This window comes from Lontra canadensis, unplaced genomic scaffold (assembly GCF_010015895.1).
Source record: "Lontra canadensis isolate GAN:19392208 unplaced genomic scaffold, GSC_riverotter_1.0 scaffold64, whole genome shotgun sequence".
NCBI classification, from domain to species: domain Eukaryota; kingdom Metazoa; phylum Chordata; class Mammalia; order Carnivora; family Mustelidae; genus Lontra; species Lontra canadensis.
In genome coordinates this window covers 10856355-10881728 of record NW_022631058.1, presented here as the reverse complement: position 1 = coordinate 10881728, position 25374 = coordinate 10856355, and the positions used below count along the sequence as shown (strand labels likewise).

Sequence of the window (25374 nt, the reverse complement as noted above, 5' to 3'; positions counted from 1 at the left end):
ATAGATATATGGATTTATTTCTAGACTCTCTATCCTTATGCCAGCACCACACTGTGTTGACTACTGTAACCTTTCAGTTAAGTTTTGAAATTTGGAAGTGTGAGTCCTCCAATCTTGTTTTTCTTTTTTCCAAATGGTTTTGGCTATTCTGGGTCTCCTGAATTACCATAGGAATTTTAGGATTAGCTTGTCAGTTTCTGCAAAGAAGCCAACTAGAATTCTGGTAGGGATCACATTGAACCTGTAGGTCAATTTTGGGAGTATTGCAATTTTAGCATATTAAGTCCTCTAATCCAGGAGCACGAGAATGTTTTTTCATTTATTTAGATCTTCTTTCATTTCTTTTAAAAACATTCTGTGGTTTTTTGTGTTGTTGTTGATTTTTAAGATTTTATGTACTTATTTAAGAGAGAGCACACACAAGCAGGGGAAGGCACAGAGGAAGAAGCAGATTCCCCAGTGGGCAGGGAGCCTATCCTGGGCTCACAGGCTCCATCCCAGGACACTGAGATCATGACCTGAGCAAAGACAGACACTTAAGAGACAGAGCCACTCAGGTGCCCAACATTTTGTAGTTTTCAAAGTATAAGTTTGTATTGCTTTCGTTAACTTTATTACTAAATATTTTATTTTTTTGATGTTATTGTAAAAGGATTTTTTAACTTTAATTTCTGGTTTGTTCATTGTAAATATATAGAGATACAATTTATTTCTGTATCTTGAACTTGTATCCTGCAACCTTGCTGAATTAGTTTATTAGTTCCAATAGTTTTTTAGTGGCTGTCTTAGGATTTTCTACTTATAAGAAAGAAGTTTTCTACTTATAAGATCTGCAAATAGAGATAGTTTTACTTCTTCCTTTTCAATGTGCATGTCTTTAATTTTTTTTTTTTTTTCTTAATTGCACTGGCTGGAACCTTTAGTGCAGTGTTCAATAGAATTGGTGAGAGCACACATTCGTGCCTTGTTCCTGATCTTAGGGGGGAAGATTTAGTCTTTTAAGTTAAGTATGAGGTTAGCTATGGGTTTTTTATAGATGCCCTGTATCAAGTTGAGGAGTTTTCTTTTTCCTAGTCTATTTGGGTGTTTTTATCATGAAAAGGCATTGGGTTTTGTTAAATGCTTATTTTGCATCGATGCAGATGATCATGTGATGATTTTTGTTTTATCGATGTGGTCTCTTACATTAATTAATTTGGAGATGTTAAGCCAATCTTGGATTCCTGGGATAAATCTCAGACCTCAGTCCTTAAGTCAAGAGGGATTCAAGTATATTTTATATTTGCCGTCTGCTGGGGAGAAAAACCTTCTCACGTGGGAAGTCTTCTGTCGTATCAGACCCAACATTAATCTCTACTCCAAAGCAAGAAAGAATCTTGAAACCTCAGCTTCCTGGAGACATAAGTGGTTTGGTGGGCAGGATGGAATTCGTCCTGTGGAAAAGAAGCTGATGCTTGGTGAAAACTCCTCTAGGGAAAAATCTAACATAATCAGATCATGTGTAGACTGAAACTTTGCCATTAAATCCACTGTTGAGAGATGTTAGTCCCAGAATGCAGTGGGAGGTAGGGGTTGTCACAGTTATTTCCTTTGAGCTCCCGTAATGATTACAGATCTCTTTATGCACCTCAAAGGTGTGAGCACTCCTACATTCCTCTAGTTTGTCAGAGAAGATGAATAAGAGTCTAAAATAGAATCTTGCCCTCATTATGTTTGTCCCTAGCAATGTCCCTTTTGGTTCAGCTGTAACTGTTCCTCCAAAAATCAAGTAAGCTGCCTGGACTTCATACCTTCCTAAAGTACTGAGTGAGCTGGCTATCTCACATTTTTTTTTTCCTTAGTATTCAGTAGGCATTCTCCCCTGTGACTGAAGTGAGAGAAGGGAGGTCAAGTTCCCAGTTTTTAGTACAGTACTTGGTATTGCAGTTACTTTATTTCACACTCAAGTTTTTGTGTAGGTGTGCTGCCTTTTTTTTTTTTAAACCAGTGTGTTCCTGACAAAAAAAATTGTGTAAATAATATTTTTGTATATCACATTATTTGGAATATGGAAGGTGAACTTGCTACTTGAAAGGATTCTGTTATTAACTCTTGAATTAAAATTTTTTTTTGATTTAAGTTCCCTATTGGTAGCTTTACTGTTACCGTGTAGATTTGGCCTTGTACGCTGTTTTCTGACCCCCTCCTTACCATTTAGGTAGCTGCAAATAGCTAAATGATGGAGTCTTGTGTGGTAGACTGAATAGAGATACCCATGCTCCTCAAGATGTCCATGTCCTAACCTGAAACCTGTGAATATGTTTCCTTGCGTGGCAAAGAGACCTTGTGGATGTGATTGAGGTAAAGCTCTTGAGATTATCCTAGATGATGGGCCCCCAAGTGGGCCGCATGCAATCCCAGGGTCCTTATAAGAGGGAGACAGGAGGGTCAGACTCGGACGGGGTTGTGAGGATGGAAGCGGAGGGAGAGAAGGGGAAGTGGCAGTGGAAACAGAGCCTGGAGCCCTGCCACTGCTGGAAGAGGCCCATGAGCTGGAGGGTGCGGGCCGCCTCTAGAAGTTGCCAGTTAGATATTTCTCTAGTGTCCACAAAGAGTGCAGCTTGGCTCTCACCTTGATTTGAGCTCTGTAAGATCCAGTTTCAGACTTCTGATCTCCAGAGCTGCAAGAAGACAAACGTGGGTTGTTAATAAACCATGAAATTTATGTTGAAAATTTTTTTACAGCAATAATAGGAAACTAATAAATCGTACTTAAAATTGGTTGAAACAAGAGATCATTTTGCCCCAGGCCTGGGTAACTGGATATGATAACAATGTGAAGCAGTCTGTTATTTAAGCAACTATTTTAGTAGAAACTGGTGACAAGTGTTCTTAATAGAAGTAGAATGGTGTCCTCTCTAAGGAATCCCCAAGAAGACATTCCTTTCCGATCTTAGTACTGACCCCAGTTGAGCTGCTTTTGACCAGCTGTTCTGTTTTCCGTAGGAATGCTGTAAAGTGGGTCCCTCTTTTACCAAATTGGAGCTAAAAAGCTTCACAGCTCAGGCCTGTATCACAAAAAATTGTGGTCTGGCATTCATCTTGAGCCTCTTTCTAATATCATGTTATGTCTCTAATCTTTTTTCTTTTTCTTTATTCGTTCTTATGCTTTAGTTAATCCAAATAATTTGCCTTGAACCTTTTCTGGACCATGGGAAGAATTAAATACAGTTATGACCACCTATATACAGAGCATAAATATTAAGGACAATATGGGAAGGTATTTGACGTTCTATTCAGTATTTTGCCTCTTAAAATCTTTGTCATATGGTGTTCTTGCTATTTTTGTATTTCTCCTAAAAGAAAAAAAAGTGAGGTCTTTAATTAATAGCACTTTTGATTTAAAAATAAAAAGTGATAAATGAGAGAAGTAGTGAGAAATCAATAAGATAGAGGCATACTTTTAGAAACGAATTCTTTTGGCAGAAGGGCTGAGAGCATACACAGGGCTGTCTTTGTACAAGATGGTTTTCTACATGAGTGGAATATCCCTTCATTAGCTGGAAAATCACTCAATTGAACCACTCTCTCCTCTAGCCACATCAGTGTTGCAGTGGAATTATATGTTTTTTCCTATAGGAAAAACTATTCAAAATACGCAATAAGAATAATGTTGTACTCATATCTTAAATTGGTTGTTGCCTTAAGAGGGCATGAAGGCCGAATCCTAGCAGATTGGCAGTGACACTTTCCCATGAACTTGCCCCCCTTTGTCCTTTATATTTACATCATCTGTTTTGTAAGGAAGCATCCTAACTACAGCTAGATTAAGATAAATCTATTGGTGCAAACACAAGTCAACCTCATAATCTTGACCTAATTTTGCCACAAGTAAGTTGGGCAGGTTTATTCATCCATTAAGGACTGTTGATTCCTGCTGTGTGTCTGGCACCATCCCAGATGCTGGGTTTTAGCAAGGAACAAATTCGGTATGGCACCCACCCTCATTGAGCTAGCTCTCAGAGAAGGACCTTAAATGAATAATCCTACAACAACCAACTATATGTTTGCAGTTGTGAAAAACTCTGTGAAGAAACACAGGGCTCTGGGAGGGAGTCTAACTGGGTAGGCTGGCATCATGTTCGGGGTGAGGAGAGGCTTCTGTGGAACAGTAGCATTCAAGCCGAGGCCCTGGCTATCACTGGGTGGTGAGTGGGGGAAGTGACACAGATGGTCCTAATGTGGGAAACGGCTTGGCACACCAGGGTCACTGGCACTGGGGTTACTTGGCACACCGGGGTTGCCTCTGTGGCTCGGGCATCACATCCAAGCAGGTGAGTCACAGGAAATGAGGCCGAAAAGGTGGCCAGGGCCACTTTGTGCAGGGGTTTGAAGGTTATGATAAGGTGTTCAGGTATTACCCTATGTGCAGTGTGAGGCCATGAAGGATTTTTCCAAGACTAGTTTTGTGCAGCGAGAAATAGCTCCCGCTGCTATGAGGAGAATAGGCAGGGGGACTGAGAGACGGGAAACCAGTTAAGAGCCGTTGCGGAAGTTCAAATGGAACATACAGCTTAGAGTAGGGAACAGATTAAGAATTGTGAATATGTTGAGATGCATTTAGGAGATAGAATCAGCAGAACTTGGTGAGGTATGGGGGTTTGGGGGCTGGAACAAATGTATGTTTGAAGGTGCTTTTTGTTCAGATAGTGTATTGATTTTCTTTTGCTGCGGAACTAATTACCACAGATTTAAGGTTTGTACTGGCGCCCATTTATTAGCTCACAGTCTGGTGGGTTGAAAGTCCTCCTAGCGTGGCTGAAATCAAGGTGGTAGTCATGCTATTCTTATCTGGAGGCTCTGGGTAAAAATCCACTTCCAAGCTCATTCTTACAGTTGGCAGATCTTAGTTCCGCAGTTGTTGGCCAGAGGTCCCAGTTTCCTTGCTGGCTGCCAGCCGGGGGCCTCTGTCAGCTCGTAGAAGCCATCTGCATTCTTTCTCTTTTGGCCCTTCCATCTTTAGGCAATGGAAATTCAAACGCTTCCATGCTTGAACTCTCTGACTTCTAGGTCCTCTTCTCTAGGCTGTGTCATTGGGTCAGGCCTACCTAGGTAATCTTCTTATCATTAGGTCAATGATTTAGGACCTTAGTTACATCTACAAAAATCCCTTGGTTGCAAGAGTGATATATTCCTTCCCTCAAGGGGAAGGAGATCATGTAAAGGGTCATGGGGGGCTCATCTTAGAATTCTGCCTTAGAACTCACAGATGGTGAACCGGGGTGATGCATATGGGGTGGGCAAAAAAAGTGGGATCCGGTTTTATGTGGATCAAAGCAAGTCTGAGATGCTTTTTTTTTTTTTTTTAAGATTTTTATTTATTTGACAGATCACAAGTAGGCAGAGAGAGAGAGAAAGAGGGAGGAGGAAGCAGGTTCCCCTCCGTCTGAGATGCTTTTGATGTATTCTAGTGACCATATCCGGCAACGGTATTCAGGGGTAGTGAAAGCTTGCCAGGGCCACCTAGTAGGTGCTTTCACCAGCTCATTGAAGCCAGACAACAACTTTATGAAGTGACTATTATTATTATTCCAGTTTACAGGGAAACTGAGTCTTAGAAGAATTCCCTGACTTGTTCAGGGTTACCCAGGAAATAAGTACAAGAACTAGTTTTGAAATGCAAGCAATCTGGCCCAAGGCCCACATAAAACACTGTGCTTTAATTCATTAGTGGGATAGGGTTAGGAGCTTGGAAAAGATGTCTGTGCTACAGGTCATGATGCAAGCATAACTGGCATTTAGCTGACTTTGAAAGCCCAGGTGGAAGTGAGATGATCTTAGGAGAGACTGTAGAATGTAGAGAGGAAGAGGACTCAGAACTGAGCCCTGAAAAACTCTGAAATTTAGAGGATGTGTAGAAAAGGAGTTGCTGCTAAGGGACGCTGAGAGGGAATGCCCAGGAATGCTATGGCTTGTGGAAGCCCAGAAGAAACGGGGCTTCTAGGTGTGTGTCAGATCCGACAGGTGAGCTGATCACCTTATCTGGAGCAGCTGTGGTGGCAAGTTGGTGGGATAAGCCAGAATGGAACAGGATGAGGAATTGGGTCCAAGTGAAAACAACTTTGAGAGACTTGGTCCTGGAGGATATTAAAGAGAGAGACTTAGCTGGAGAGAAATGGGGGGCTCGAGGTGGGTATTTTTTGTTGTTTTAAGATGAGTGGTGCTAGAACATGCTAGAGACCACTAGGGTGAATCTGTTACCCAGAGAGATTGAAGTGTACCAGCGAGATGGGATAGCTGGCGGCAGTGAGGTCCCGGGAGGAGGGGGGACATGAAGTGGGTGGAGGGATTGGCCTCTGATAAGGGAATGCCCTTGCTTCTAGTATAATGAAAGGGAAGAGGGAGAGGATACAGGTGCATTTGTAGATTTGGTGGCCGGAAGGTATGGGAGTGTTGAGCTCATGTATTTTTTTTCTCCTCGATGAATTGTGAAGCAAAGGCAATTCTTTATTCAAGAAGAGAAAAATCCGTTCATTGTTCTAAAACATTGTTATTCTCGTCTTTTAAAAATTCTTAGTATAGAAAAACACACAAAAATTTGACACCGTGTACGTGTTATAAGATGAGAGTTTAAGGAATGTTGTAGAACAGCTTACAGAAAAGAGATTTTCAGGCAGAGCCATGGAAATGCTTCTGTGCTTTCCCAGAGGTCAGTTCTCTGAACATGTTCTCTGGATCATGCCAAAATTCTTAGTAAGCATAATGTTCTTTTTCTTCTTTTTGAAGTGTTTTATATTTAGTTATAGTTCCTCTAAGTTAAATTTATTTGGTACGCGTATTGGAAAAAAAGGCTGTTTGTTACTGCTTTATAAGCATTTGTTTTCCTGTTGACTCAGTTTTCACATTGGCCCAATCATGTCATTCCAGAATCAGTTGGATAAGTAAACACTGCTGTTTTATACACCAAAAGTACAGTGAGTCTTCAAGGTAAGTGACCCCAGCAATAAGAGAAAAGTGGGCAGCATTGTTTTAAAGTACACAGATATTAAATATAACTTTGTTCTGCAGCCAGCAGAATGCTGTCCAGAGACATGGTTTGAGGCCCAACCACAAATCTAAACAGCTTCAGAATAGCTTACCACCTGGCAGTTAAAAGGAACCTGATGTGCTAGCTATTTAGCGTATTTTCCAGCCCAAACATTCCCTGCCCTTGGGCTAATTGGACCCTGCGGACGGGGGTTCAGGGTTCTAGGATTCGCAGCTACGTGTGTGCTGTCAATATGGTTCTGGACACCCCCTGGGTTCGAGCTTATCTGATAAATTGTTTTAGAAATCATTTATTTCCCCCTGACATAAAGAAAAAAGAACTAAAATAGCAGAGGAAGATTTGTTTCACACTGCATACCATTGTCACCTTTTGACTGAAACTAAAATTAATCCAAGAAGCTTATGTTTTTGTAATGTTGAGTAAGAAAAGACAAGATTTCATAAGAAAAGTTATTTTATAACTTTATTAGGTTGGTCTCAGCAAATTAGATGCTAAATACATATTTCCTAGTTGGTGTATTAAAAATAAATCCAAGCATATTAAATAAAGAGCATTGAGTCAGATTGTGCTCTCACACCTCTTTTTGCAATCTTCCACTTCCTCAGAGAGCTTACTCCATTTTTCCCCCTCCCCTTTCCCTCATCCTCAAACTCTCCTTCCCACGAACACATTTGAATTGTCTTGTTTAAAAAAAAAAAATCTTTGGTGGCCCTCTAGTTTTTGCTGTCATTCTCTTTTCTACCCATTTTTGAGAGAGCATTTATGCAACTGTTTCTACTTCTTTATCTCTTGTTCACTCTTTGATGCGCTGGAACATCAGGCTCCCATCTCAGTCTGTCCCGCATAATAACGGTTCCCTCTCCAGTCCACAGGGTCTCCCTATTTTCCTGATCCAGTGGAAATGTCTCTGTTTGACTTAACCTCTTTCAGAGCAGTTGGTGCTCAAGTGTTGGTACTGTCTTCCCTTTACCCAGGGACACTGTGCCTTTCCTCCTGGTTCTTCTGTTTCGCTGGCTGCCCCATCTCCCTCTTTCCCTGGCCTCCGTCTTTCTGCATGTCTCGTAAATGTTGATAATCCACTGTCAGCCCTCTTTTCTTATAAATGTACATGCTCTTCCTGGGAATTCCCAACATCATCATGGCTTAAACTACTTACTACCAGTGTCTGTTTTTGGCTTAGCTCTCTTCATTGAGTTTCTGATCAGTTATTTCCAACTGCCTGCCGAGCATAAGACATGTGGGTAGCCCACAGGTTCCTTACAGTCAGGTCGAGTAATGCTTCTTCCTCCAGCTTTTATTTTATTTAGTGGTACTGTCATTCTCCATCCCACCAGGACCCTAGCTAGAAACATCCTGGACTTCCTCCTCTACCTCCCATTCTCCCTACCTACCCTTTCACTCTCCCCATTCTGTCAGTTTATAACTCTGAAATATGTCCTTTGTCTGTTTCTTGCTCATGCTTTGCCTCTGCCATGGTCTTAGATCAGTGTCTAACCTAGTGGTAATAGCTATCATTTATTGAGTTTTCTGTGTTAGGAGATCTGCCCAGCATTTTGTGCATCTCGTTGAATTCTCACACACACCTGTGTGATGAGTACTGTCTCTGACAGCTGTAGGGCGCGAGCTCCTGTCCTGTCTGCCTCACTCTGGAGTCCCGCTGGGGCTGACGCTCTGCCTGGGCTCCAGCTCACCAACTCACTTCAGTCTGATGGTGTCTGATGTCGGATACATGTGCTGCACATTTTTCACTTTCTGCCCCAGGACCTGGACTCCTGCTCCAAGGTTTAGGATCCTAGGGGGAGCTGGCTCAGCCAGCACGAGGGCGTATCCTAGAAGTGTACAGAGTGAAGGGACCACGGGGGCAGCCTTCAGCCATGAGGGATGGAAGCTGAGAAGAAATGCTTCTCTGTATTGATCTGAGGGTGGAAAATTCTGAGGGGCATTCCATACATTCCTCAAAAGGTCCAGATTAGATTGAGTTGATAATGCATCTTTATATGGGCTTTTCCTTCTTCCCTCTTTCAGTCTCCCAAGTTCTTCCTCACTCCTTCTCCTGGGGTTACCTTCCAGATCAATCATGTGCACAAGAGCCCCAGTGAAGACAGTACCTAAAGTGGTTCTAGGAAGCATACCTTAGATACAGGGTATTGGGGTGGGCCACTCACTGGTGAGATCGCAGCAGGGACATCATCGGTGGTAACCCCTGGCATGTGTGGCAGAACAGTTCCCGAAACTCTTACCTGCAAGACATCAGAACTGGCACTGATTGGAAGGCGAACTGTTGTTTGATGCCACAGCTCTGCGACTTGAGTGGTATGGGAACAGTGGTAATTATAAAAGGACTCTGAAGTTGACTGACCTCTTCTGCCTTTGGAAACTTGGAAAACAAGAGAATGACAGGCATAGGCCAGCCAGCTGTCAACGCAGGGTACGCGGTGAAAAGATTCTGTGTGGCAGCATTTGCAAAGATTGTTACCGCCTGCCATGATCGGACAGATGATGTAAAGAAGCAGGCCTGGGATTTAATCTGCAGGGTGGTAGAGCCATGCATCTTCTTTGGTGGGTTTGTACTGTGCCAGCTGAGCTAGCCCAAGAATGACGTTTCCCAGAGCTCCCCGCTGGGTTCTGGGTTAGCGCTGGCCACAAGAGATATTTTGAGCAGGATTTAAAGGCAGAAGTGAGGCAGCAGCCGTATTTCTTTTACATGCGAAGGTTGGTACGGGGCCCTGCTGCAGCTCCCACACGTCACTGCCAATCTGCTGTGTCATATTGTTGGCATGTGGCTTTACCCAGGCCCGCGGTTCTTTTAGCTCCTGTTGGATCACCTCCATCAACTTCTCAGAATCCGTGGTCAGGATGTGTGGCTTTTCCCCAGGTTGCCTGTCTCGTCACAGTCGGAGGCATCAAGGTAGCGAGAGAGACAGGTTCTTCTTTGCCTTCATGGGTTGCAGCTTGTCTTCGGGGCTGCGGGTTATCCTTGCCCCTTCCCACTTGTTGGCCGCCCTTCCTTTCCCCTCGGCCACCCTCTCTTCGGACTCAGCCCCAGATGCGGAGGCAGCAGCACTGTGTAGACGGTTTGACTCCTGTGCCCGTGCGAGGTCAAACCCCTCTACGAGTCCCTCATTCTGTGTCGTTCATGGTAGTTCTCCTCGGTGCACCCTCGTCAGGTGTTTAGGGCCAAAGTCGGCACCCTCGTATGGAAGGAATGGGACCCTGAGATCTGTGATGGGAACGTCTGGGTGGATGAGCCTGGCAGTTTTGGAGCCCTGAATTTCCCTGATCCTCTGGACAGACAGAGCTATTGCCTTGTTAGAACAGAACAGCCTTCCCTTGTTTGGAGACCATGCAGAGATCTGGCTGAGGTTTATGCCTCCCCAGAGGATGCTTGTCCTGTCTACAATCTGCCCACCCTCTATACCTGTTGCCTCTAGAACAACTAGATGCAATCATAGCGTAATGTGAACAGGGATATTCTTGTTCTGGGAGGAAATACTCAGACAGGTAATCCCAGGGCCTGGCTAACATGTGCCAGTAGGAACAGAGGAGTGTGCTGGGGAGTGGATTTTCAAGGTATGGGGCCAGGAGTGGTAGAATAATGAGGCTGGATGGGGGAGATATAATTAACATGGGAGCATTGTTCATCACTCAGGATTTAATATCTTAGTAACCTGGTCCTAATATACTGTGGGGATATTTTCTTGAAGCTTGGACATGAATATGACCTATAGTAAATTAGATAAATATGCAGGAATGGCTTTGGCAGAGTATCCAGGTCAGAAGTCTTAGAGCGAAAGAATATTAGAAAGGATTTATTTTATGAGACTGGAGGACATACTATCTGATCACGTTCCTTAGGCAGGTCCAAAGAAAACACTTAACAAGGTAATACAGAATGCCCTGGTGAGGGGAAATAGGCTGTGCTTGATAGGAGACACTAGGTTCCCTCGTGTCCATAGACATGATAGTATTCTGGAATACAGAGGCCAAGTGGTAGCACTTAGGAGCAAGGTGGATGTAATTATCGTTAAAGGCCCGAGTGGCACTGAGGGTGCTATGACCTACAGACGTCTGTGGCGGTGGCTAATAGATCATGGGACCACCAAAGATGGACAAGAAACCAGGGGGTTAACTTAATTGCGACCTTCACCTCTGAGCGATCTGAGCCTTCAGTCGCCTTGCCCTTGGACTGTGATGGCTCCAAGTGCATCTTCAGCATTACTTATCAGGCACGAAGCAACAACAAACACCCTCATATATTCCTTGAGTTCAAGATAAGTTCCTCCCTGTCACCATTATGTAATAGCAATGGTAGCGCCTCCTTGACTCTGTGACCAGTTAATTTTTGTCCAGGTTTATTTGAGGTTTAACTGACATAGAACATTGTATAAGTTAAGGTGTACAATGGGGTGACTTGATGCACATGTATTCAGTGACCCAGAGGGAAGGGAGTTCGAGCTATACTCTTATCAGTTGCCTCTGAAGCATCGCCTCACATCATCTAACTCTTTCCTGCGGGCTTTGACTCACTTCGCCCTGACAGTGGCTTATCTCAAATATGCATACTGCCCATCTTTTCCTTTCTGCTTCAGGGCTTCTCCAAGGCCACCTAGCAAGAGATACAGGTAGGAGGGCACACAGGCTTGTTCAGTCTGGAAGTGGCTACAAGTGAACTCCTCCTAGGGCAATCCTTAACTTGGAGTAGGAGCCAGTGGAGAAATGCTCTCCTTGTCTTCACACGGACAATTCTAACAGCTTTCTAGTCACGTTCAGAGAGTCTGGCAAGATTGAGTTCCAGCTGCCCACAGCAATGAGTGTCATTCAGTAAGGTGCCCTCCTACTGGTTCACACTCCTTTCCAGTTTCACCCTCCGTGGTCCTTTACTTCTCCGGCCAGTTAAATTGTCTCTCTACAGGTCCTTTTGTGATACTCTGCTTTTGGGAGGAACCCTGGTTCAGACAAGTACAGTTGGTTTTGTGTGTGTATATGTGTGTGTGTGCACGCACATGCGTGTCTGTCTACGTACCCATCCATCCATCCATCCATCTGACCATCCATCCGTCCCTTCAACCACAGATTATAAATAAGAGGCTTAGCATGGTAGAAATAATTGCTCGGCACAGTCTTAGTAACTGGTAGAGACTGAGTTCATCTGAAGCCAAAACACGTGCTCTCCTTCCTTAATTATACTACCTTCCCACCTTTGAAGATGAAATCAATAGACCTTAGCTTGTCCTTCAAAGTCCTTTGTGATCTGACCCTCCCGGCCTGTCCATAGGGGTTGTTCATAATTCACCCATCTGCAAGTTATCATGTGAATGTGCTCATTCCTTTGCCAATAAATTTCTTTCCTTTCCCTGTGTTTTACTGTGGGGAGATGCACCCCTCACAGTCTATTTGGAAAAAGCATACTTTTTCTGTTTCTTTTCTAAGTTCAACTCTTCTTGATTTTCTTTTTTCGGTTGTTTGTTTGTTCATTTCTGTTCTTAGTTTTTGTATTTCTATTTCAGGATTTTTTTTTTCCATATCACAAATGCTTGTTTGAAGATTTTAAATTGAGTTTGGAATGTTGTGTGGTATACCACTTCAGCAAAAGGAGGGGGAGGGATTTATCAGCTGAAATGTTTTTATTAGCATTTTCTGATTTTCATAGTTGTTTTTCTGTTTCTGTGACCTGCTTTTTTTTTTGTTTTGTTTTTGTTTTTTTTTTTTTGTATGTCTGCTCATTCCCTTCTTGAAGAGTTCTACAGCACCTTCCTCTATGCTGGAGATCTCTTTTATGGATGGTGTTGGGGGTGGGGCGTGTCTTGTTTCTCTTTCATTTCTGTGGCATCCTTAATTCTTTTCTTAGTGCCTTTTTTCTCTTCACTTCCGTATTCCCAAGGGTGCATCTCCTTCTATCTGGTTTGCCCTCAGAAGCTGTGCTTCTTCGGGTCTGCCATTTCTGTCCAGTCCCTTTTTTCCTAGCTAGGGCTTTAAAGTACATGTTCTGGCCTACATGTATGTAGTCTTTTGGCTTTTATTTTGGACACTTTCAGAGCATGATCTTTTTCTTGCTTTGTCTAAGTCCTCAGTGCTCTTCTGTTCTTTTCAGTGTCTCTTAAGTGTCTGTCCCTGTCTCCAAACCTCCAGATTTGGCTGCGGGGTGGTGGGAGCTTGGTTGGAATTGGGTCTGTCTTTCTTTCACAGGCCGTCTGAAGGTTGTTGTATTCCCCCACCCTTCTTTTTAAAGATTTTATTTATTTACTCGAGATAGAGGAAGAGCAAGTAAGCGAGAGAGAGCACAAGCAGAGGGAGCTTAGGGAGAGGGAGAAGCAGGCTCTCCACTGAGCAGGGAGCCTGATGTGGGGCTCCATCCCAGGACCCTGAGATCAGGACCTGAGCCGAAGGTAGATGCTTAACCCCCTCAGCCACCCAGGCGCCCCAGGGTGTGGTATTCCTTAGTCCTGCCAAAGGCTTGGGTCATATGTGGCTTTATTCCTCTCTTTGTTGGTTTTATGGTGGTTTTGTTTGTTTTTTGTTTTGTTCTGTTTTTTGTTTGTTTTTGTTTTTTTTTCCGAGGGTGAACGGGAAGATTTGAAATCAGGCAACCTTTATCATCCCCCTTACCCAAAGTTTCTTGGTATTTTGAAACACTTAGCTCAGCCTTTTCATTCTTCTCTTCTTTGAAGTCTTCCCTATAGTTTTCCAGTTTCCATGCTCAGTTGTTTGCCACTTCTTTGTGTACCTAACTACTTTTACTTCTAATAATATTTTTTATATTGCATTATAATTATATATTTGTTTCCCCTCCCCCATCAAACTGTGAATGTCTCTAAACCAGCAAACCACATACCTTTGTTGTGTTACCAAAGTACCTACCCGCTAAATAGATTAACTTACTTAAAGCAGAATAGAAATGAGTTGATGAATGCTACCTCTATCAGCTGTGAATAATATGAGTATTTAAAAATCATATTGATCTTCAGTTTTAAAATTTGAATGTACCATTTACAATTTTTGAACTGTTCCATTTTAAGTAGAAAATTTAAATAATAATCAGCTTTGTATTGCAATACTAGTACAGTTTAAGATAACAAAAATACCACTTTTCTCCCACAGAGCTTCTAGTGTTAGTTGATGAATTCAAAAAAATTGCAATAACTTTCATATATATCTTTTCTTACCTCTAATACTGATGACTAGTTAAAACTCTAGAATCTAAAATGATTCACAGTTTGTTCTTTAAAACACTATTTGTGAAAAGGTTCTGCAAAATTAATGTTTTTAATGGATTGTTTTAATGTGTAAGTGTCTTTCTACCACTTTCTATATAAGACTTGTTTTATGTGCTACATGGCTAAAATTCCATACTTACACAAAAGACAAACTTGGGCTCTTAAATGTAACACTCCGTTTGCCTGATTAACTTTGGGTGTAGGTATGCCAGGATTCCATCTTCTAGTCAGTTACTGCTACTTTTTAGCATCTTGCCAATATCTGGCCTGTGCTTTTTCTGTAACTGGTTTTGAAATAAAGAATTTCACGATAAATAATTTAAGGAAACTAGTCATGTAAAAATTCAGGCCCTTTACTTAGTAATTATTAAATATTCTATTTATAGAAATTTGGTTTTTTTTTTCTATCCAACTTTTCCAAATATAAACATTTTTTAAAAAGAGAGCAATTTCTTCTCAGATGAAGGGATCTGTGTAATCCATTTGTGACTTACAATATTCCATTTGGTATCGTAGGCCTTGATTATTAGACACAAAAATTAGACAAAATGTTGGAAGATTAAGTAAGAGATATATAAAACTTTATTGTAGTTCATGGGATGAAAAAGACTGACTTCATCCAGAATTCCCTGCAGAAAGATAGTGTTATAATTAGCAGGCATTAGTCAACATTGTACTGCATTGATTTACTCATGTACAGGTCAGAAGGGAAATTTTCTTCTGTAAATGAATTTGTTCAGAAAATAGATTTTAGTTTTCCATATTTTGAAATTAATAAGGAAAAAGAGAGAAGGGAACAGAAGGGATGGTTGTCTGATATTTGTGTGCCATAAGTAATAGGCATTCTTTTCAATATCTTTTTTTATTGAAAGATCATTTTCTTAGTTTTACTATTTTCAGGAAAAATTTGAACTCTCCCATTCTGTATTTTGACTATTTTTGCTCTACTCAAAAGAAATACTAAGTAAGCCACATGAAGCTAGGATTGTGGAGTAATTCTTTGGAAACACTTTAATTTCAGGTGGACATGACAAGAAGACATTTGACCCTACTGTTTTTATCACTGTCACTGGCGAGCCACTCAGAAGATTGGAACAAACCACCCTTTACTTTTGAGGCAGTGCGGGAGATTTATTGTGCCACCAATCAAATCAGCTGTGATTGCTGTTTTTAGTAGTATCAGTCAAGCAGGTGCTATACCTGTGCCTTCTTGTTAAATCCTCAAGGGCCCTGTGCAGTGAGTGCTGTTCCTGTCTTTGTGGTATGGAAGGTGAGATGAAGGTTAAGGGCTTTCTTTGCTTGAGTTTATACATGCTCCAAGTGGCAACACTGGGTGTGAGTACAGATATTTGCACTCCAGAAACAGCTCTACCTAACGTTTTATTCCCTGACTGATTTTTCACCCTGCCGGAGAAGCACATACCTTGATGGATTCATTTATTTATTTTCAAGTTGGAGATGGTGCAAGGTCTGTGGTTGGTGAGCAGTGAGGGTGGCGAGCCTGTGAAGAAAAGCTATTTTTGTGTCTTTAGAAATTTGTCGATCCTCATTACTTTAGTGTTTTGTTTTAAGAGGTTACTTTTAAAAGCATGAATCTTTTCTGATAGCTGTAAAGAGTAAACACCCATAAACCTACCAGCTAGCTGGCCTATCTAACCTTAATATTTTGTGATGTTGAGCTAATATCTGTTTTTCAGGAAACAAAGCATTGCTAATTGAGTTGAAGCGTCTGTACCCCTCCTTGATCCCATTCTCCTTTCCACAAGTAAACTATCCTGAATTTAGTTTTTGTCATCCCAATTATGCTTTTATACTTCTATAGCATAGGTGTATATCCATAAGTTAAAGTACGTAATGATGTTTTACATGTCTTTATGTAAATGATGTTGTGTAGCGTACACATGTTTATTACCCATAGGCGTGTCCTTATTACCTGTATTATCTGCATCCTTCCTTGCTAACATTGTAAGTGAGAGTTGTTTGTAAGGACATTTTATAACTTTTAAAAAGTTTATTTTCACTGCTGTGTTGTATGCAACTGTATGATTATATAATTCTTTATCTGTTGTCCTGTTGATGGACGTTTAGGTTTTTACATTTTTGCTATCATGAAGTAATATTGACTATTGTGAATGTCTTCACATACATATGTGCAAGAGTTTATCTGGCATATACCTTTGAATGAAATCACTGAGTTGTAGGCAGGCACACCTTCAGCTTTATTCAGTATTGCCAAATTGCCTTTGAAATTGATGCCACCAATTCATATTTCTACCAGTATTACATAGGAATTAATTTTACCTAATTTGCCAGCTCTTGATATTATCAGGGTTTTTGGGTTTTTTTAACCGATTTGATGGAAGTAAGGTAAAATCTCTTTTTGAATTAGCAATTCCCTGAGATTGATAGGTTTGATAGGTTTATTGACCATGTAGTTTTCCTCTTCTGTGAAATTGTTTGTTCTTTTCACTTGCCCCGTTAAAAATTGGGTTTTCTGGATTGTTTGTCTTTATGTAAAAGTAGCTCTTTATCCTGCATACCTTGTGGTTACATGCCTTGTATCCCTAACTTTCTTTTTTTTCTTCCAAGTTTTTATTTAAATTCCACATAGTGGTTTTTTTTTCCTAAGATTTTATTTATTTGTCAGAGAGAGAGAGCGCACAAGCAGGGGTAACAGCGGGCAGAGGGAGAAGCAGGCTCCTCGCTGAGCAGGGAGCCCAATGTAGGACTCCATCCTAGGACCCCGGGATCATGACCTGAGCTGAAGGCAGACACTTCACTGACTGAGCCACCCAGGCATCCCTAAATTGCAATCAGTTAGCATGCAGTGTAATATTCGTTCTGATGAGCACTGGGTATTGTATGTAAGTGATGAATCAGTAAATCCTACAATGAAACTGGTATCCCTAACTTTCTTAACAAGAGTTTTCTGGATATAATTTAACCTTTGGTTTTTTAAAAATGACTCAAAAACATTTATTGTGCTGTGTTCTGATAGCAGTGCTGAAGATGTGTGAGACTGTTGGTGTTCCCATACTCAGGTGTTCCTAAACTGCTGTGCCTTTTAGAACTATTTTGTTTACTTTTTATAGTATTTCCCATTTTCTTCCTTTGTTTCTTGTTCCCATTCTCGGTGCTTGCCCAGTATTTCATTGCTGCCTCTCTGCTGTCTGATTTTAGATAAAATTATCTGGGTGAGGCCCTAAAGATTAATGTTGTCTTTTGTGAAGTGAATGTGTGGTGATGAGCCACTTTCCTCAAATCTTAGAGGCCTGTCTTTCTCATATGGGGGCTTGTATTTGAACTCTCTGGGTGTCGAATTTGCTGAACCTCCAGCTTAGTGTGAACATCGCTCCCTTATCAGTAGTGATGATAAGCTTTTGATGGGCTTGTGTTATTATAAACCAACATAAAATTTATGTCTAAAAATTCTAAATTACAACTTTCCAAAGTCACTTTTTTCTTTTGGGTTTCTGCGTGTTGTGTTGCTGATCAGTAAAGAAATCTTTCTGATTTTATGTGTTTGGCTGGGACCTTCCATTTCTGTTGACAATGCTTGTTGAATTTTTATGTTCAGAAGACTTTTTATGTATGTTTTGTTTTGGGCCACATGGTGTCATATGGCCATCCTCCTGCAAGGGCGGCTGTGAAATTGAGTATTTAGCTTCCTGACCTCTCTAGACAAGGAAGGAGGTGGTGGAGACCTGTGTTGTTAGGTGGACCAACATGTAGTGTCTGCCATACAGAGTACTGAGCAAAATAATCCATGTAGATGCTTGGTCAAATAGCACTAAAAGGCTTACACCAAAGCAAAATCAGTCCCTGACCTTCCTGACCTTGCATTCTCAGTTTGTATTCTCTTCTACTATTGTCTACCAATTATAAATGACATTTAAAAGCTCTTGAGTTCTCAAAAGTAGACCTTTCTTTCCTTGCCCATCTATAATAATGGAGTTATATTATAATTTTGGTTGAATCCATATTCAGCCCTTAGTAGATAGCTAAATAAATATTCATTGCTGAGCTAAATGTTTCATGTTTTTGTTTCTTTCATTATATAAAATTTTTTTCCTGGAGTTAAATTACCCAGTCTTTTCATTTATTTAATTTTCTTTGAGACTCTTGAGTGTTCCCACATGTTTTTAACAGCTCTGTAAAACACTTTTCAATATGATTTTCTGTAGATGTGATAGCCCCTGGGCTCTACTTTCTTCCTGATGACATTCCTTCTGGAACCTTCTGTCTTTTTCCATCAGGATTTGTTACCGTCTCTGCAACTTCATAATTGTCATCATGGGCTTTTACTTCATTATCATCTTGGGAATGATGCACTTATTCCTGTTTTCTGAATACGTGGCTTTTTTTCCCTTAATATTTCTCAGATCTAAAAATGCCTTTATGATGTTCTCATATGTGTGATAGGTTGGCTTGGTGCAGAATTCTAGATTGAATTGTCATTCAGGAGTTTGAGGCATGTCCCATTATCTTCTAGTTTCTAAGGATGTTGATGAGAAGTTTGATGCATTCTGATTCCCAATGCTTTGTATATGATTTTTTTTTTTTAACCTCAGGAAGGTTTTAGAATCTTAATTTTATCCTTGGTTTGGAATTTTAGAATTTCATATCTACGCAGAAATACGAATTTCACATTTCTTTGTGGATACTATATTTTTAAATTTGTTATGCTAAGCACTGAGTGCGTACCCCTTAAAACTCTTTCAGTTCTCCGAGTATTTTTTTTAATTATAGATTTGATAATATCTTTCTCTTGGTGCTTTTATTCATACTTTCTAGAATTATTTTAGATTATTTTGTAACATTCTTATTTTTCTCTCTTATTGTTCATCTCCTTTCATTTTTTACTTTACTTTTGGCCTGTTTTATCAGTTTATCATCCAGATCTTCAAGACATTTTTTTCAGATATAAAAAATTTCTGAACACTTACTTCTGAGTTTATTCCTTTTTTTATTAAAGTAGGCTCCATGCCCAGCATGGAGACCAGTGTGGGGCTTCAACTCACAACCCTGAGATCGAGACCTGATCTGAGATCAAGAGTCAGCTGCCTAACCAATTGAGCCACCCAAGGGCTCCTCTTTTTTTTTTTTTTTAATACTTTTATTTTTAAGTAATCTCTACACCCAGTGTGGGGCTTGAACTTACAACCCCATGATCAAGAGTTGCACATTCGATGTACTGAGCCAGCCAGGCACCCCATCAGTTTATTCCTTTTTAATTGTACCCCATTTGTGTTTTATGGTTAAAATATATTTAAATATATGAATTATCCTTTCTATAAAGCTTTATTTTTCTTGTACCTTGTGCTACCATTCTTTCTTCTGATTTCCTTTTTTTCTTGTTTATATTGATGTCTTGTATGTTAAGTATTTTTCTCAATTTACTTTGTGATCCCTGACTACTAACCTGAGTAAGACCTAAAACACTGCTTAGGAACTTTGTGTGAGGGTAACTTCCCTTGCTAGTTGGAGGCTTATACAGTAGCGTTTGTACTGGGAACCGCAGGTGTCACTATCAATACGGCTTTTACTCAAGATTGTCCATTTCTCCCAAGAAGGATCCTTCAGACTAATATTTGGGGAGCACTAGCCTAGCCCTCTGCTTTTGGAGCTAGCAGGGGATATGTGGACTTCTATTTAATTCTTTGTTTTTTGTCTCCTGCCTCATCCTTGCCCCCTTGGTATATTGGAAAACTCCAAATCTGGTTCTTTTCATCCTCAGTTAATCCTGTGTCATGTGAGTGTGGGGACCTGGGGAGTCATACTCCTTGAAAAGCTTTCATGTTTCATTTCCTTCCTTCCAGTTGGTCCTCTGCTGTCCATGATTAAACCTATGCCTCCATATCCCAAGCTTTGTTGGGGTCCCCTGGGGATAGTTTAGCTTGCTCATCTAAATAGCTCCCTCTGCAGCCATTTTGACTTGACCTCTTTCCCCCTCTCCTGAGTTACTTACCATTCTTGTTTTCTTTCTTTCTTTCTTTCTTTCTTTCTTTCTTTCTTTCTTTCTTTCTTTCTTTTTATTTAAAGATTTTATTTATTTATTTAAGAGAGAAAAAGAGAGCATGAGAGGGAGAAGGGCAGAGGGAGGGAAGCAGACTCCCTGCTTAGCAGGGAGCTGAATGCGGGCCTTGATCCCAGGACCCTGAAATCAGGACCTGAGCCGAAGTCAGACACTTAACTGACTGAGCCATCTAGGTGCCCCCATGATTTTTTCAGGTGTGTTCTATCCTCATGCCTTGTAGCTCAGGATTATAGAATTCTTTGGGTCTTATTAATTATAGAGTGTGTTTCTGTTTCTTGTTTACCTTGTTTGGGAGCAGTGTTTTGGGAAGACTAGGATATCGAAAGGTCTTTACCGTCTTGAAATTGGAAGTCAGTAAATGATTTCATGTCAGTGAATTAAAGCAATAGTTAACCTGTATTGTGCTCTTACTGTGTATGTGGCACCCATTTGTGCATGTGTTATCTTAGTTAATCTGTGCAGTGTCTGGTTTGGCCACTTTACCAAGAATTTTTGATATTTTAGCTCTTTCCATCCCGCAACAAAATTTTGCAAAGCTGGTACTATTAATATTCTCATTTTACCATTGAGGATACAGAGATACAGAGAGAGGCTAAGCAACTTGTCTGAGAATGCATCGCTAGTGAATGGAGTGTGGATTCTAACCTACACAGTGAGGCTCTAAGCCCCTACTGTTCTAGAATGCCCCATGTAATTAGAAGTGTTAAATATTTGTAGAATAAATGTTTCAAAGTGTACTTGGGGTTTTAATTTTTTAATTACGATGAAATTTTTATAGGTATGCTTTTGCTTAGCTATTACCTAGTTGCTACGCTTTTTTAATATGAAATCTTAGTATCTTTTTTTCCTCCATTTTTTGGGAGTCAATTTCAAAATCATACATAAGGGCAGCTGAGCAAAGTGGAAAGCACTTTTTATTTTATATTTTAATTTTTTAAAAAGATTCATTTATTTCAGAGAGAAAGAGAGTGTGGGGTGACGAGGCAGAGGGAGAGGGAGAGAGAGAGAGTCCAGGCAGACTCCCCAGTGAGTGGGGAGCCCCCACGTGGAGCCCAGTCCCCCCACCCTGAGATTATGACCCAAACCAAAATCAAGAGTTGGACGCTTACCTGACTGAGACAGTCAGGTGCCTCTGGAAAGCCCTTTTTAAAAGCAAGTATGTTTTTTATCTTCCTTTTAGTAGCTATTGAAATGGAAGGTAATAATAAAAAATAATAGGAAAGCAAAATTGAATTTTTTATGTTACTTCCCACAAGGAGTTTATGGGTCGTCAGTTTTTAATTACTATAGTATTCATTTAATGTTCCCTTTTATAGGTACACAGCAAAAAAAGAAAAAAAAATCTTTTCTTATGGTTATCTTCTTTTACCATGGATGTTCTGTGACTTATAAAAACTCTTTATGCTTGTCAACTTATTATTGTTGAGATATTATAGATACTTTAGAACTTGCCTCTTTATCTTCCTGATATGTAGCCCAAATTAAGAACTACTATAAATCCAAAATTAAATACTTTCCTTTATGTTTACTACCCTTTCAGCTACGCTGATATATTTAAGTTAAACAGGTAATTAATAACATCTAAATCTGTAAGTAGATAAATATCTCTGGGCGTATAAATATAAGCCTGTGTGTGCATATATTAGTGGTTCCCTTTATTAAAAATTATGTTATTCTCTCCAGAAGGGTATTAAGGATACAGTTATCTTCTGTAATTTAATGTTGGCAATAGGCTTTCTTTGGTGATAGCTAAATTTGTTTAATGGGAATTCTGATTAAAGCATTTTAGTTGCTATCATTTGGCCAACTAAACTATTACATGTTTTTGACAGACTTACTTAGATTTACTGCATGTCATTTGAATTTCATTAGATCATGATTTTTTTGGTTTTACTATTAAGATTCATCTAGTTTTCACATGCTAAGAAGTTGATTTTCTTATCTTTTTCTGTTCTGTTAACAGAATTATTTAGGCATTATTTTAGGTTTAAGATGCAGTTTCTCTTGTAGGGATTTCTAGTTCTCTGGCTGGCATAAGACAGGTCTATTTATAGCTGAGTGGAGTCATGTGACTAGTTGAGACTAATGAAATTGATCAGAGGTCACATGTAACACTTAAGGCCTTGTGCATTTAATTGTCAGATACTTATCAGAATGGCTAAAGTTTAAAAACACATGAAACAACAGATGTTGGCAAGGATGTGGAGAAAGGGGAACCCTCTTATACTGTTGATGGGAGTGCAAACTGGTACAGCAGCCACTCTGGAAGACAGGATAGAGGTTCCTCAAAAAGTTAACAATAGAACTACCTATCACATCGCATGCCCTTTTCGTTTTCCCTCCCTTCTCCTATGATCCTCTGAGCTGTTTCTTACACTTCTTGTATGAGTGAAACCATACGATAATTATCTTTCTCTGACTTATTTTACTCAGCATAATACCCTCCAGTTCCATCCATGTCGATGTAAATGGTAAGATTTCATCATTTTTGATGGTTGAGTAATATTCCTCTCTCGCGCTCTCTCTCTCTCTCTCTCTCTTTATGTGTATGTGTGTGTGTCTGTGTGTGTGTGTATACATATATACATACACATACCACATCTTTATCCATTCATCTGTCTATGGACATCTGGGCTGTTTCCATAGTTTGTATATTATGGACTTTTCTGCTATAAACATTGGGGTGCAGGTGCCCCTTCGGATCACTACATTTGTGTCTTTGAGGTAAATACATAGTAGTACAATTCCTGGGTCCTAGGTAGGCTCTATTTTTAACTTCTTGAGGAACTTCCATACTGTTTTCCAGAGTGGCTGTACCAGCTTACATTCCCACCAACAGTATAAGAGGGTTCTCCTTTCTCTACATCCATGCCAACATTTGTTATTTCCTGACTTGTTAATTTTAGCCATTCTGACTGTGAGGTGGTATCTCACTGGGGTTTTGATTTGTATTTCCCTGATGCCAAGTGATGTAGAGCATTTTTTCATGTGTCTATTAGCCATTTGTATGTCTTCTTTGGAGAAATACCTGTTCGTGTCTTCTGCCCATTTATTGACTACATTATTTGTTCTTTGGGTGTTGAGTTTAATAAGCTCTTTATAGATCTTGGATCCTAGCCCTTTATCTGATATGTCTTTTGCAAATATCTTCTCCCATTCTATAGGTTGCCTTTTAGGTTTGTTGACTGTTTTCTTTTCTGTGCAAAAGCTTTTTATCTTGATGAAGTCCCAATTGGTCATTTTTGCTTTTGTTTCCATGGCCTTTGGAGACATGTCTAGCAAGCAGTTGTTATGGTCAAGGTCAAAGATGTTGCTGCCTGTGTTCTTCTCTAGGTTTTTGATGGATACCTGTCTCCCATTTAGATCTTTCATCCATTTTGAGTTTGTCTTTATACGGTGTAAGAAAATGCTCCAGTTTCATTCTTCTACATGTGGTTGTCCAATTTTCCCAACACCATTTGTTGAAAAGACTGTCTTTTTTCCATTGGATATTCATTCTTTCCTACTTTGTTGAAGATCAGTTCGCCAGAGTTGAGGGTCCATTTCTGGGTTTTCTTTTCTGTTCCTTTATCTGTGTGTTTGTTTTTGTGTCAGTACCATACTGTCTTGATGATTTACAGCTTTGTAATAGAGCTTGAAGTCCAAAATTGTGATGCCACCAGCTTTGGTTTTCTTTTTCAACCTTCCTTTGGCTATTTGGGGTCTTTTCTGGTTCCATACAGATTTTAGGATTATTTGTTCCAGTTCTGTGAAAAATGTTGATGGTATTTTGATAGGGATTGCAATGAATGTGTAGATTGCTCTGGATAGTACAGACATTTTAACAATATTTGTTCTTCTAATCCATGAGCATGGAATGTTTTTCCATTTCTTTGTGTCTTCCTCAGTTTCTTTCATAAGTGTTCTGTAGTTTTTAAAATATAGACACTTTACCTCTTTGGTTAGGTTTATTCCTAGGTATCTTAATGTTGTTGTTTTTTTTTAAGATTTTATTTACTTGACAGAGATCACAAGTAGGCAGAGAAGCAGGCAGAGAGAGAGGAGGAAGGGAGGAAGCAGGCTTCCCGCTGAGCAGAGAGCACGATGCAGGGCTCAATCCCAGGACCCTGGGATCATGACCAGAGCTGAAGGCAGAGGCTTTAACCCACTGAGCCACCCAGGCGCCCCTCTTAATGGTTTTTGGTGCAATTGTAAATGGGGTCGATTTCTTAATTTCTCTTTCTTCTGTCTCATTGCTAGTATATAGAAATGGAATGGATTTCTGTGTGTTGATTTTATATCCTGCCATATTGCTGAATTTCTTTATGAGTTCTAGCAATTTGGGGGTACAGTCTTTTGGGTTTTCCACAAAAAGTATCATGTCACCGCAAAGAGTGAAAATTTGACTTCTTCTTTGCCAATATGAATACGTGTGATGTGATGAGCACTGGGTGTTATATGCAACCGATGAATAAGTGAACTCTACATCTGAAATTAATGATGTACTATATATTGGCTAATTGAATTTAAATTAAAAAATAGAACTACCCTATCGCCTAGCAATTGCACTATGAGATATTTACCCAAAGGATACAAAAATACAGATTCAAAGGGGCATATGTACCTTGATGTTCATATAGCAGCATTATCAATAGTAGCCAAACTATGGAGAGAACCTGGTGTCCATTGGCCGATGAATGAATAAAGTAGATGTGTGTACACACACACACACACACACACACACACACACTGGAATACTACTCAGCTATCAAAAAGAATGAAATCTTGCCATTTGCAACAGTATGGATGGAGCTAAGAGGGTATTATGCTAAGTGAAATAAGTCAGAGAAAGACAAATACCATACGATTTCACTCACATGTAGAATTTAAGAAACAAAATAGATGAACATAGGGGAAAGGGCCAAAACAAAAGAGAGAGAGAGAGGGAAACAAACTATAAAAGACTCTTAACTATAGAAAATACACTGAAGGTTGCTGGAGGGGAGGTAGGTGGAGGATGGGCTAGATGGGTCATGGGGATTAAGGAGGGCACTTGTTGGGATGAGCCCTGGGTATTGTATGTAAGTGATGAATCACTAAATTCTACTCCTGAAACC

General features: G+C 40.1%; 1 protein-coding gene across 3 annotated transcripts in view; it reads left to right on the top strand.

The window, feature by feature from the left end:
- Positions 1-25374, top strand: part of RPS6KA5 (ribosomal protein S6 kinase A5) — a 186403-nt gene that overhangs the window by 5717 nt on the left and 155312 nt on the right. Inside the window, exon 1 of one of the 3 annotated variants that reach the window (XM_032878630.1) lies at positions 6907-6966. The exons of the other annotated variants lie outside the window; for them this stretch is intronic. The gene's annotated coding sequence lies outside the window, so the exon portion shown is untranslated. Of the gene's footprint in view, positions 1-6906; positions 6967-25374 lie in introns of those variants that run through there. 3 annotated transcript variants of the gene reach the window in all.